The following is a 10,103-nucleotide window of genomic DNA, read 5'->3' as shown; positions in this document are numbered from 1 at the left end:
AAATGCCTTCCAGCAAGAAAAGGACACTTCATTTCAGAATGGGGTCAAGAACACTTTTGGAAGTCATGTTAAAATCTTGGATGAAAAAAAAAATACTTCTGATTTTTATCATTTATCACAGCTCAAAAAGCATTACCATTGGAAATGAACCCATGAGCAAATTTCTGAACTATATTTTCATACATAATGTTCCCTTTCCTATCAGAGAAAAAGATTTTTCATTAAGAATTCAAAACAGTACAAGGATTCATGCATGGAAGAAGGCCACATACTAGTTCCATATGCCTGAAGTTATATAATGAAGACATCTCAACATAGCAGCTAAAGGAAACCATCGAAAAGGGAATTCATCCAAGGGAAAAGATAGACAATGAAAGCTAAGGGCAGTTCATAGTCTGCTGTCTGAATATTCATGTACTTTAAGGGAAAAATGGCTTACTGACAGAGAATAAGTACAACTACTGGCATTGTACACTTCCACTCTGGAGTGCCTGCTTTGTCTTCATTCTTCTCTTTGTCTATCTTCTCTGCCCCCGCCCTCTTTCCTTTCATAACCTCTTTTCTTCTCCTTCCTCTTCTTCTTGATTTTTGTGGATATGTGTGAGTACTCTCTTTCTGTCATTTCTACTCCAGCATAAACTTTTAAAAACTTACTTAAGATTTGGATAAAAGACGTTAACTTAATTAATAGCAAATACTAAAGAGTAAAGTCACCAGGTGCATATATATTTACAGAATTGTGCCAAACTCCACCAATTATTAAAATAGTTTTTTGAGTTTTGAACCATTTAATTGGATTGTTTTAGTTTTTACACATGAGTGTTTGCATGTATTTGAGGATGGGCCTTATCATACTGTGTTTCTTCTGAATATGTTTGTACTGTATGATGTTTATTTTTATTTCCATATGATATTTTCTACCCTTTTTAACATTAATTGCATGTTTTCCCACAATTTTAAGTTTATTCATTTAAGCACACATACTTTTTGTTTTAGGGTTTTGTTGCTGTGAATAGACACCATGACCAAGGCAACTCTTACACAGGAAAATATTTAAATGAGACTGACTTACAGTTTCAGAAGTTTACATCATTAGCATCATGGGAAGCATCAAAGCATGCTGGCAGACATAGTACTAGAGGAGTAAAGCTCTACATCTTCATCCTCAGGCAGCAGAAAGAGATTGTGTGCCACACTGAGAGGCTTGAGCACAGGACACCCCAAAACCCACCCCACAGTAACACACTTCCTCCAACTGTGGGAAGCCCCAGCTGGGCTCTCTCTGGACAATAGCCCTTGACAGGGGCAAGACCTGATCTTGGAAGAATAAAAGTTGCTTAATAAAATAACTTTTACCTGTCTTGACTCTAAGTAACTGAAGCCAGAAGTTGCAGGCCTCTGGGCTAATTAACACCTGTTGCTTAACAGCAGGGGATGAAGTAAAGGATTAATGGCTTCTTTCTCTCCTGTCCAGAGTCCATGTCCAGACAGGAAGGAAGTTTAAAGCAATTAACGTTTATTGAACCAGCAGGAAAACTTTTACAGCAGCAAATATGGATAAACATATATAAATTAATAGACACATTCATCTTTTGGGGGTCCAACAATCTCCCTCTTCACCTTACATGCTTACACAGACACACTATTCTTTCATGGATAGATAGATAGATAGATAGATAGATAGATAGATAGATAGATAGATAGATAGATAGATAGATGATAGATAGACATAAACATGCACATACACATGCACAAACATAGCAAATGCCCAAGCACCAGAACAAAAACAGAACTGTCTTATTGTAAGAAAAGGTTGCCATTTTTTATGAGGACCCATTTGTCAATTCTTGATTTTACAGCACAAGCCATTGGTGTTCTGTTGAGAAATGTTTTCCCTGTGCCCATATCTTCGAGGCTTTTCCCCTCTTTCTCCTCTATCAGTTTCAGTGTCTCTGGTTTTACGTGGAGGTCTTTGATCCACTTAGACTTGAGCTTTATACAAGGACATAAGAATGGATCAATTCTCATTCTTCTACATGATAGCCGCCAGTTGTACCAGCACCATTTGTTGAAAATGCTTTCTTTTTTCCACTGGATGGTTTTAGCTCCCTTGTCAAAGATCAAGTGACCATAGGTATGTGGATTCATTTCTGGATCTTCAATTCTATTCCATTGATCTACATGTCTGTCGCTGTACCAGTACCTTGCAGTTTTTATCACAATTGCACTGTCAACAAGACAAAAAGGCCACCAACAGATTGGGAAAGGATTTTTACCAATCCTAAATCTGATAGAGGACTAATATCCAATATATACAAAGAGCTCAAGAAGCTGGACTCCAGAAATTCAAATAACCCCATTAAAAAATGGGGTTTAGAGCTAAACAAAGAATACTCTACTGAGGAATACCAAATGGCTGAGGAACACCTGAAAAAATGTTCAACATCCTTAGTCATCAGGGAAATGCAAATCAAAACAACCCTGAGATTCCATCTCACACCAGTCAGAATGGCTAAGATTAAAAAATCAGGTGACAGCAGATACTGGCGAGGTTGTAGAGAAAGAGGAACACTCCTCCATTGCTGGTGGTATTGCAAGCTTGTACAACCACTCTGGAAATCAGTCTGGCGGTTCCTCAGAAAATTGAACATAGTACTACCGGAGGAACCAGCAATACCTCTTCTGGGCATATACCCAGAAGATCTTCCAACTGGTAATAAGGACACATGCTCCACTATGTTCATTGCAGCCTTATTTATAATAGCCAGAAATTGGAAAGAACCCAGATGTCCCTCAATAGAGGAATGGATACAGAAACTGTGGTACATTTATACAATGGTTTACTACTCAGCTATTAAAAGCAATGAATTTATGAAATTCTTGGGCAAATGGATTTATCTGGAGGATATCAACCTTAGTGAGGTAACCCAATCACAAAAGAAGTCACTAGATATGCACTCACTGATAAGCGGATATTAGCCCAGAAACTTAGAATACCTAAGACACGTTTTGCAAAACACAGGAAAACCAAGAAAGATGACCATTTTGTGGATACTTCATTCCTCCTTAGAATAAGGAACAAAATACCCATGAAAGGATATAGGTACAGAGACAAAATTTAGAGCTAAGATGAAAGGATGGACTTTCCAGAGACTACCCCATCTGGGAATCCATCCCATCATCAGCCACCAAACCCAGATACTAGTGCACATGCCAACAAGATTCTGCTGAAGGGACCCTGATATAGCAGCCACTTGTAAGGCTATGCCAGTGCCTGGCAAACACAGAAGTGGATGCTCACAGTCAGCTATTGGATGGAACACAGGGTCCCCAATGGAGGAGCTAGAGAAAGTACCCAAGGAGTTGTACGGGGCTGCAAACCTGTAGGTGCAATAACAATATGAACGAACCAGTACCCCCTGAGCTCAAGTCTCTAGCTGCATGCCTTTAACCTTTCCAGGATGGCTCCTGACATCCAACAAGGCTGCACCTATTTCAAAAAGGCCACAGTGCCTAATAGTGCTCCTCTGTGATCCATTCATCAAACACCTGTCTATGGTGGTCATGCTTATTCAAACTACCATATTTATTCAAACTGTTAGTATGGCACATAATCATTTAAAACATTATAAATGTAGCATTTGCTGCTCCAAAGCCTTGGATTGTTGTAAAGGCTTTATGACATACATTTAAAATATTGAAGTTAGTATTATGTACTTGTAAACATATAAAGGTGGGACACACACTATATGGGACACAGGAAAGAGAGAAGTTTTCTCCTGCAGGTGAACACAAATGCAGAAAACAACAGCCAAATATTATGCAGAGAGTGAAAGATCTTGGATCACTCATCCCTAAATGAGATGTTGCCATCAAACCCCTCCAGTTAGGACTCAGGAAACCCTGAAGAAGAGGATGTAGAAAGAGTAAAAGAGCAAAAGACAATGAAGTACATCAGGAAAACAAGGCCCTCTAAATGATCAAGACCTACACACATATGAATTCACCAAGACTGAGGCAGCATGCACAGGGCCTCTAAAGATCTGTACCAGATGGGGTCTTAGAGATGAAAGAAGTGGACACATGGAGATCTCTAACCCAGAAGCTATGTCCAGCAAATGATCACTTGTAAATGCAAATTTAGTTTTGTTTCAGAACATCTCACTGAGTAGGCAAATTCCTCTTAATCATAGGCTTCATGCACAGCAATGGGGAGCCAAGAGAAAATGAGCTTAATGGCACCTCTGGAAGTTCCTTGTCTAACAAGTTGTTTCAGAGTTTGTACCTTTTCTTAACCTACTTATTTTAACATCCTTTTTACTCTACCAGTCCCTTGAATATGTGATTTCCAGTTTGTATTCTTAGGAAATTTCTGACTATCAGGTAAGTGGGACTCTTCTTGTGTTCCTGTCTTTCTTTTTGTGTTAACCTATTCTGAGATATTAGTTTTGTATTATTTTGTCTTATTTCATTTTTATTCCTTACAAACCTGCTCTTTTCTAATGAGAGCCAGGAAGAGAAATATTAAGGCTGAAGGAGTCATGTAGTACGGTATTATGATCTGACTCCTTTTGCCAGTGGTGTCTGGACACTGACTCAGAGAGGAGAAAGCACATGACAAGGAGGGAGTGAACTGGAGGGACTGAATATCAGGAGTGGTAGGTGAGATAGGGGCCCACATTTAGCCTATTTGTTGCCCTGGGAGGAGTGGCTCTCAGGTTAGTTAAAGTTAGGGGCTGGGATTCAGTGACTAGAAAGTTATTCACATTGGAAATGGGTTTTATGGAATGATGAGTCAACATGAGATTTATATTCAATATTAGTTTACCTCAGGTAAAAAAAATAATTTTAGAGAGTAGATTTCCTCTGTAGAAATGCAAATCTGGTACATCTCAAATTCTGGGTATATTAACATCTGGTTTTGATTTAAAACCCACTTTTAAAAAAGTGTTTTTTGTCTTAAGTGACAGAAGTATCACGAAGCTCCAGCTGAATTCTCCAACCACCAAGTAATTAGTTCATCGTAACAGTGTGGGGCACTAAGTGTGGTTTAAAAGAAAAGCAAGAATTTAGTAAGAGTACTCTGTGAGCTTTGGTTATTATTTATATGCACAGACAAAGAAGAAGGGAATAGAAATGCCAGGTAAGTAGAATTTGTGCCTTGTGCTTTTCCATGATGAACTGGACTCTGACCCTGATATTGGCAAATTTCAAAGCTTTATTATACTTTACCCTGACACTGACATAGAGGGGATTCACTATTTCAGCCATATTTACCATTTCACACTATAGCATACCATCCCATGTTGATTGACAAATGACATGTACATTATACTTGGGTTACAACAAACCAGAATTTGGTAAAATAACCAAAACTACACTAATTTTAGCAAACAAAGCCTTTTTCTTTTGCACTTTTGTCCACACTAAACATTATCAGTTATCACGAGAATAACACAACATTTCGAGAAAATTTAAGATCAGAAACATAGATTATTACATAGATACAAAGATATAATTTAAATATATTTTTCTGAAAATTATATAAATTTTTTTTAAAAATCAACCTATTTTCATTGGTAATTTTTCATGAAGTAGCAAAATCTTCTAAATTCAACCAAAATATTATTTTATTGTTAATACTATTGGTTTTTATCAATTAAGTTTTAGTAAGATTTAGCAATACTGGTTCAAAATATTTCACATATAAAATATTTCAAGTATCTTTTGAAAATTTATCATAAAGTTGTGTTCAAGATGGCCATGAATTTTGAGTGGTACTAGTTTGTTAGTCATTGAAGTGGTTTGAAACGTTTGGCCCCCATAGACTCATGTGTTTGAATTCTTGGCCCTCAGGGAATGATACTATTATGAGTTGTGGTACTTATTGGAATAGGTGTGGCCTTGGTGGAGGAAGTGTGTCACTATAGGGTGAGATTTGCCAGTCTTCTCCTAGTTTTCTTCAGAACTAGACATCGAACTCTCAGCTCCTTCCCCCATACCATGCCTGCCTGCACTCTGCAATGCTTCTCAACTTGATGATAATCTCTGAACCTGTAAGTCAGCCCCAGTTGAATGTTGTCCTTTATAATAGTTGTCTTGGTCATGGTGCCTCTTCACAGCAATGGAAATGCAAACAGTGATAGTCACTCTCATTCTAGTATAATATTAATTGTTATTATTCCAATTCTCAAAATTTATATTAACATCACACATTAAATACTATAAAATCTACCAAATATGTCATAGAAAATTTTCATTCACAATTTGATTGTTAAAAAGGATCAGATCAGTTAATTAACTGGTTATAGAAAATATTTTATTCTGAATCACATTAATTATAACAAATTTTCCTAATACATTATAATAAATTGCTAATAGATTATATTAATATACCTAAAATAACAAAGAAACTTATAATTTGTTATTGCAGCTGCCTACTCATTATCCTATGGATATCATTCTTACTGTGACACTTTATTCTTCTGATATCTCACAAAATAGTCACATGTAAAGCATGAAGGCTCTTTTATCTATGACTTTGCCTTCCTTAAAATATCTGTTCCTACATAGTTTTCCTGTACCAGAAGTTTAGTGTGAATTTCTACATAAATAATTTCTTATTTAAAGTGATAAGATAGATCAGACTAACACAGTGTAAAGCTATTATTTCATTTCATCTGTTATATTAGGTGTGACAAGTTTAACAGTTCACAATGGCCATCTGAAACACTGGTCTGCAACAAAGTATTCATCAGTTCCACATAATGACCAGGCTTTAATAGATTTGTTCACATAGATGTCAGATTCTTCTGCACCCATGTGTCTTATTTCAAATATCATCCATGAATAGAACTGTGCTTCCTCTAAGCAATTTTAGCAGTGTTGGTTTATAAACAGCCTGAAACTCACCAGTCTGATGTTCAAAACTATTTGCAAAGCCATCTTACCTGCCCTGTAATGCTGTAAATCACTGTTGATCAGAATGGGTACTCCCAGCTTTCCAAAGCATTTCTCCATAGTGTCAGGAATGGTTCCTATGCTCACATTTCCCTTATGTATGCAGTCCATCCTACTGTAGCTCTCTGCCCACAACTTGCAACAAATCTCTTCTCTCTTTGATGACAATGAGTGGGATATTCTTCAGCTTAGAATCTGTATAAATGTGTCTCCATTTCCCCCTGATCTTTGCTTCTGCCCACTGCTGCTGATGCAGTCACACTGGCCCTCAATTGTTCAGTATCTATGTCAACACAAGGAAGCTGCAGTGTGGGTTGGCAGTGGAAGGATGGGAGATGAGAGGGGTGGGCATCTGAGAATCTTCCAAAGTTATAAGGATGATAATGCTAAACTCTTACATATAATACGTTGTCCTTTCATACAAACATACATCAACCTTTGACATAGTCACATGCACTGCCATTAATAATGTATTGTTAAGCATGTGGTTTCCATAATATCACCTTTGCAGTCTTCAAATAACCTCATGTGAACCTAATATTTGTGTTATCCAGTTACATGAATTTTTTTAGGCATTCTTAATTCTTATGTCATATTGACCCCTCACTGTGTGAGAATGTGGCCTTTGGCTCAGAGTAGAACACCTCTGAGAATCATTGGAGAAAGGAGAAACACAGGAAAGTACAATTTGCTGTTACTGAATTTTGAACTGCTTTCTTCATGAAGAGTGTTTAGTTTGAATGTGACCTGCTCCCAGAACTCAGGAAACGCTTTTCCTGTGCATGAGAAAAGCAAAAGCTCCTGTCATAATTAATAATAACTAATCCCACAGAGCAATGCACATATCCCAATGAAGGCATTTTTTCCCTGGAATACTGTTCACTAAACATCTGGTGAGAAGACTTGTTCAGAACTGATCATGAATATCTATATTACTGAATTATTGCTTAAAACAGCTATCCTTGGCAAGGCGATCCTCAGAGACATCACCAAACACAGAGCCAGGTGACTACTGCTTAACTTAGCCTGACATGATCAGTATTTCAATTTCATCTGGGATACAAACTGCTCTTCGCCTTCTCATAACATATTAATAGTATGAAAACTCCTATCACCTCTTCTCCACAGTTCAAGATGAAGTTGTTCTTTAAGAGAGGCAGTGTGGACTGGTTAGCTGGTCCTCACCAGGTCTCAGCTGCCAATCATGAAAAGAAAACCTGTCAAATGGCATATGATAAAGTTGTGCTAAAATAGTATTGACTAGAGAAGGACATTAATAAATGATTTGATAACTACATTTTTGTCGGACTGCAGAAGTTCATGGCTACTGGAAAGGATGGCTTAAATTATTCAGAGCATTGTGTCTGTGCACTGAGATATCACTGCTGAGTCAGCAGGGACATTTGATTGTGATTAGTGTTCTCAGAGAAATGGAGTGCTGAACATGAACATAAATGGAGGATAAGAACCAGACTCAAGAGGCAAAGGTGGGAAACCCTGATGAAGTCACAATCTAAAACCTGAAGGTCAACAGGATTTCACCATATGAAGAAGAGAAGAGCTGGTATTGATGATTCACTGTAATGACTCCTTTATTAGGCAAAGAGCTATGCAAGGACAGCAGTGTCCAGATCAATTGCTCTTAGAGACACCTGGGCAGCTCAGATCAAAACTGTGATGCATGCATTATTTAAGGTCATTCTATGTATATTGATTATGAATTCTGAGAAAAACAACAGCATCAGAAATCAAACAGACTGAAACCAGCAGGCCATGAGAACCATGAGGAGTCAATGTGTAAGTCAGAGAGTTGAATACATCACTTGTCAGCTAAATTGGTTAAATATTATCCTTCCTTTTACAGGGAACCATCTAGTTTGTGGTACCTTTGGTATCAATTATTCCCAACAAGATCAGTATAAGAGAAAAGATGAGGAGAGCGAGGGAAAAAATAAACTCTGGGGTACTGCCTGTAATAGAGTTAAGCATCATATCATTGTCTGTCAGGAACTAGATCTCATTCTAGGGGACCAGTCTGCAACTACCCTGTGGACATTAAGAACTAGAATAATTTGCATTTCCAATTGATTACTTCTCAAGACATTATTCTTGTGTGAGTCATGCAACTGTTTTAGATTTTCAAAATATACCTCAAATGACATAGTTATTTCCTTTCTATGTTCTGGGGTTTTTTTGTTTGTTTGTTTGTTTGTTTGTTTGGTTGGTTGGTTGGTTGGTTTCCTTTTTTTGTTGTAATATTGAAGAAATTTTTAAATAGGACTTCTGGTACTTAGTAGTTCATTACTTTTAGACATTTCCAAATGACTTCCCTTCTTGCAGTTCTAACATAGCCCATTGATACATTTCCAAATCTCTCTCTCAGTAATGCAATAACCAATATCTGAAGATCTCAGTTTCTCTGCTTTAACCAGGGATCACATAGGCAAAATTTTTATTTAAGTGATTTCTGTCCAGTTCAACAAGACTATTAATGAACATCCATATGCCAGCCATGTGTCAAAAAATAATATTTAATAGTGCTTTGTAACCAACTGCATATTCCTCCCTGTCACAGCTTCTTGGACAATAATTTTATTCATTTTATAGTCATTAAAATATATTAATAATCTAATACACCGCCATTTTAGTTTGTTTACTCTTTAACTTTATATGCAATAAGTAATAAGATCAACATCTACTATTGTATCAATATATCACTTCTTCAATATATTCACGGGTAGGTCTATAGTACATTAAAGTCTTTAGAAGATGACTGTGGGAGCTATTTTAACTATCTTATATTTATATTAATGCGCTACCCCATGAGGAAACCAGAATTCTACTTTGACTATATGAAGAAGTAGTTAAAATAACTAAAACAAACAATTTAAAAATATACTTACCAAGCCGCAGTGGGTAATTCCAAACTATAGTCAAACAGATGATTCCAGTTGGTCACAAAATAGCAATAACAAAAACAAGAACTGTGGAATGTGGAAGCAGAGAGATAATAAAAAGTGGGGTGGATAATTAGAAAGGTGCAGTACACCTATGGTCACTTGATTTTTGACAAGGGAGCTAAAACCATCCAGTGGAAAAAAGACAGCATTTTCAACAAATGGTGCTGGAACAACTGGCGGCTA

This window comes from Mus pahari, chromosome 2, assembly GCF_900095145.1.
Source record: "Mus pahari chromosome 2, PAHARI_EIJ_v1.1, whole genome shotgun sequence".
Lineage (NCBI taxonomy): Eukaryota > Metazoa > Chordata > Mammalia > Rodentia > Muridae > Mus > Mus pahari.
Note: the sequence above shows the minus strand (reverse complement) of the source record.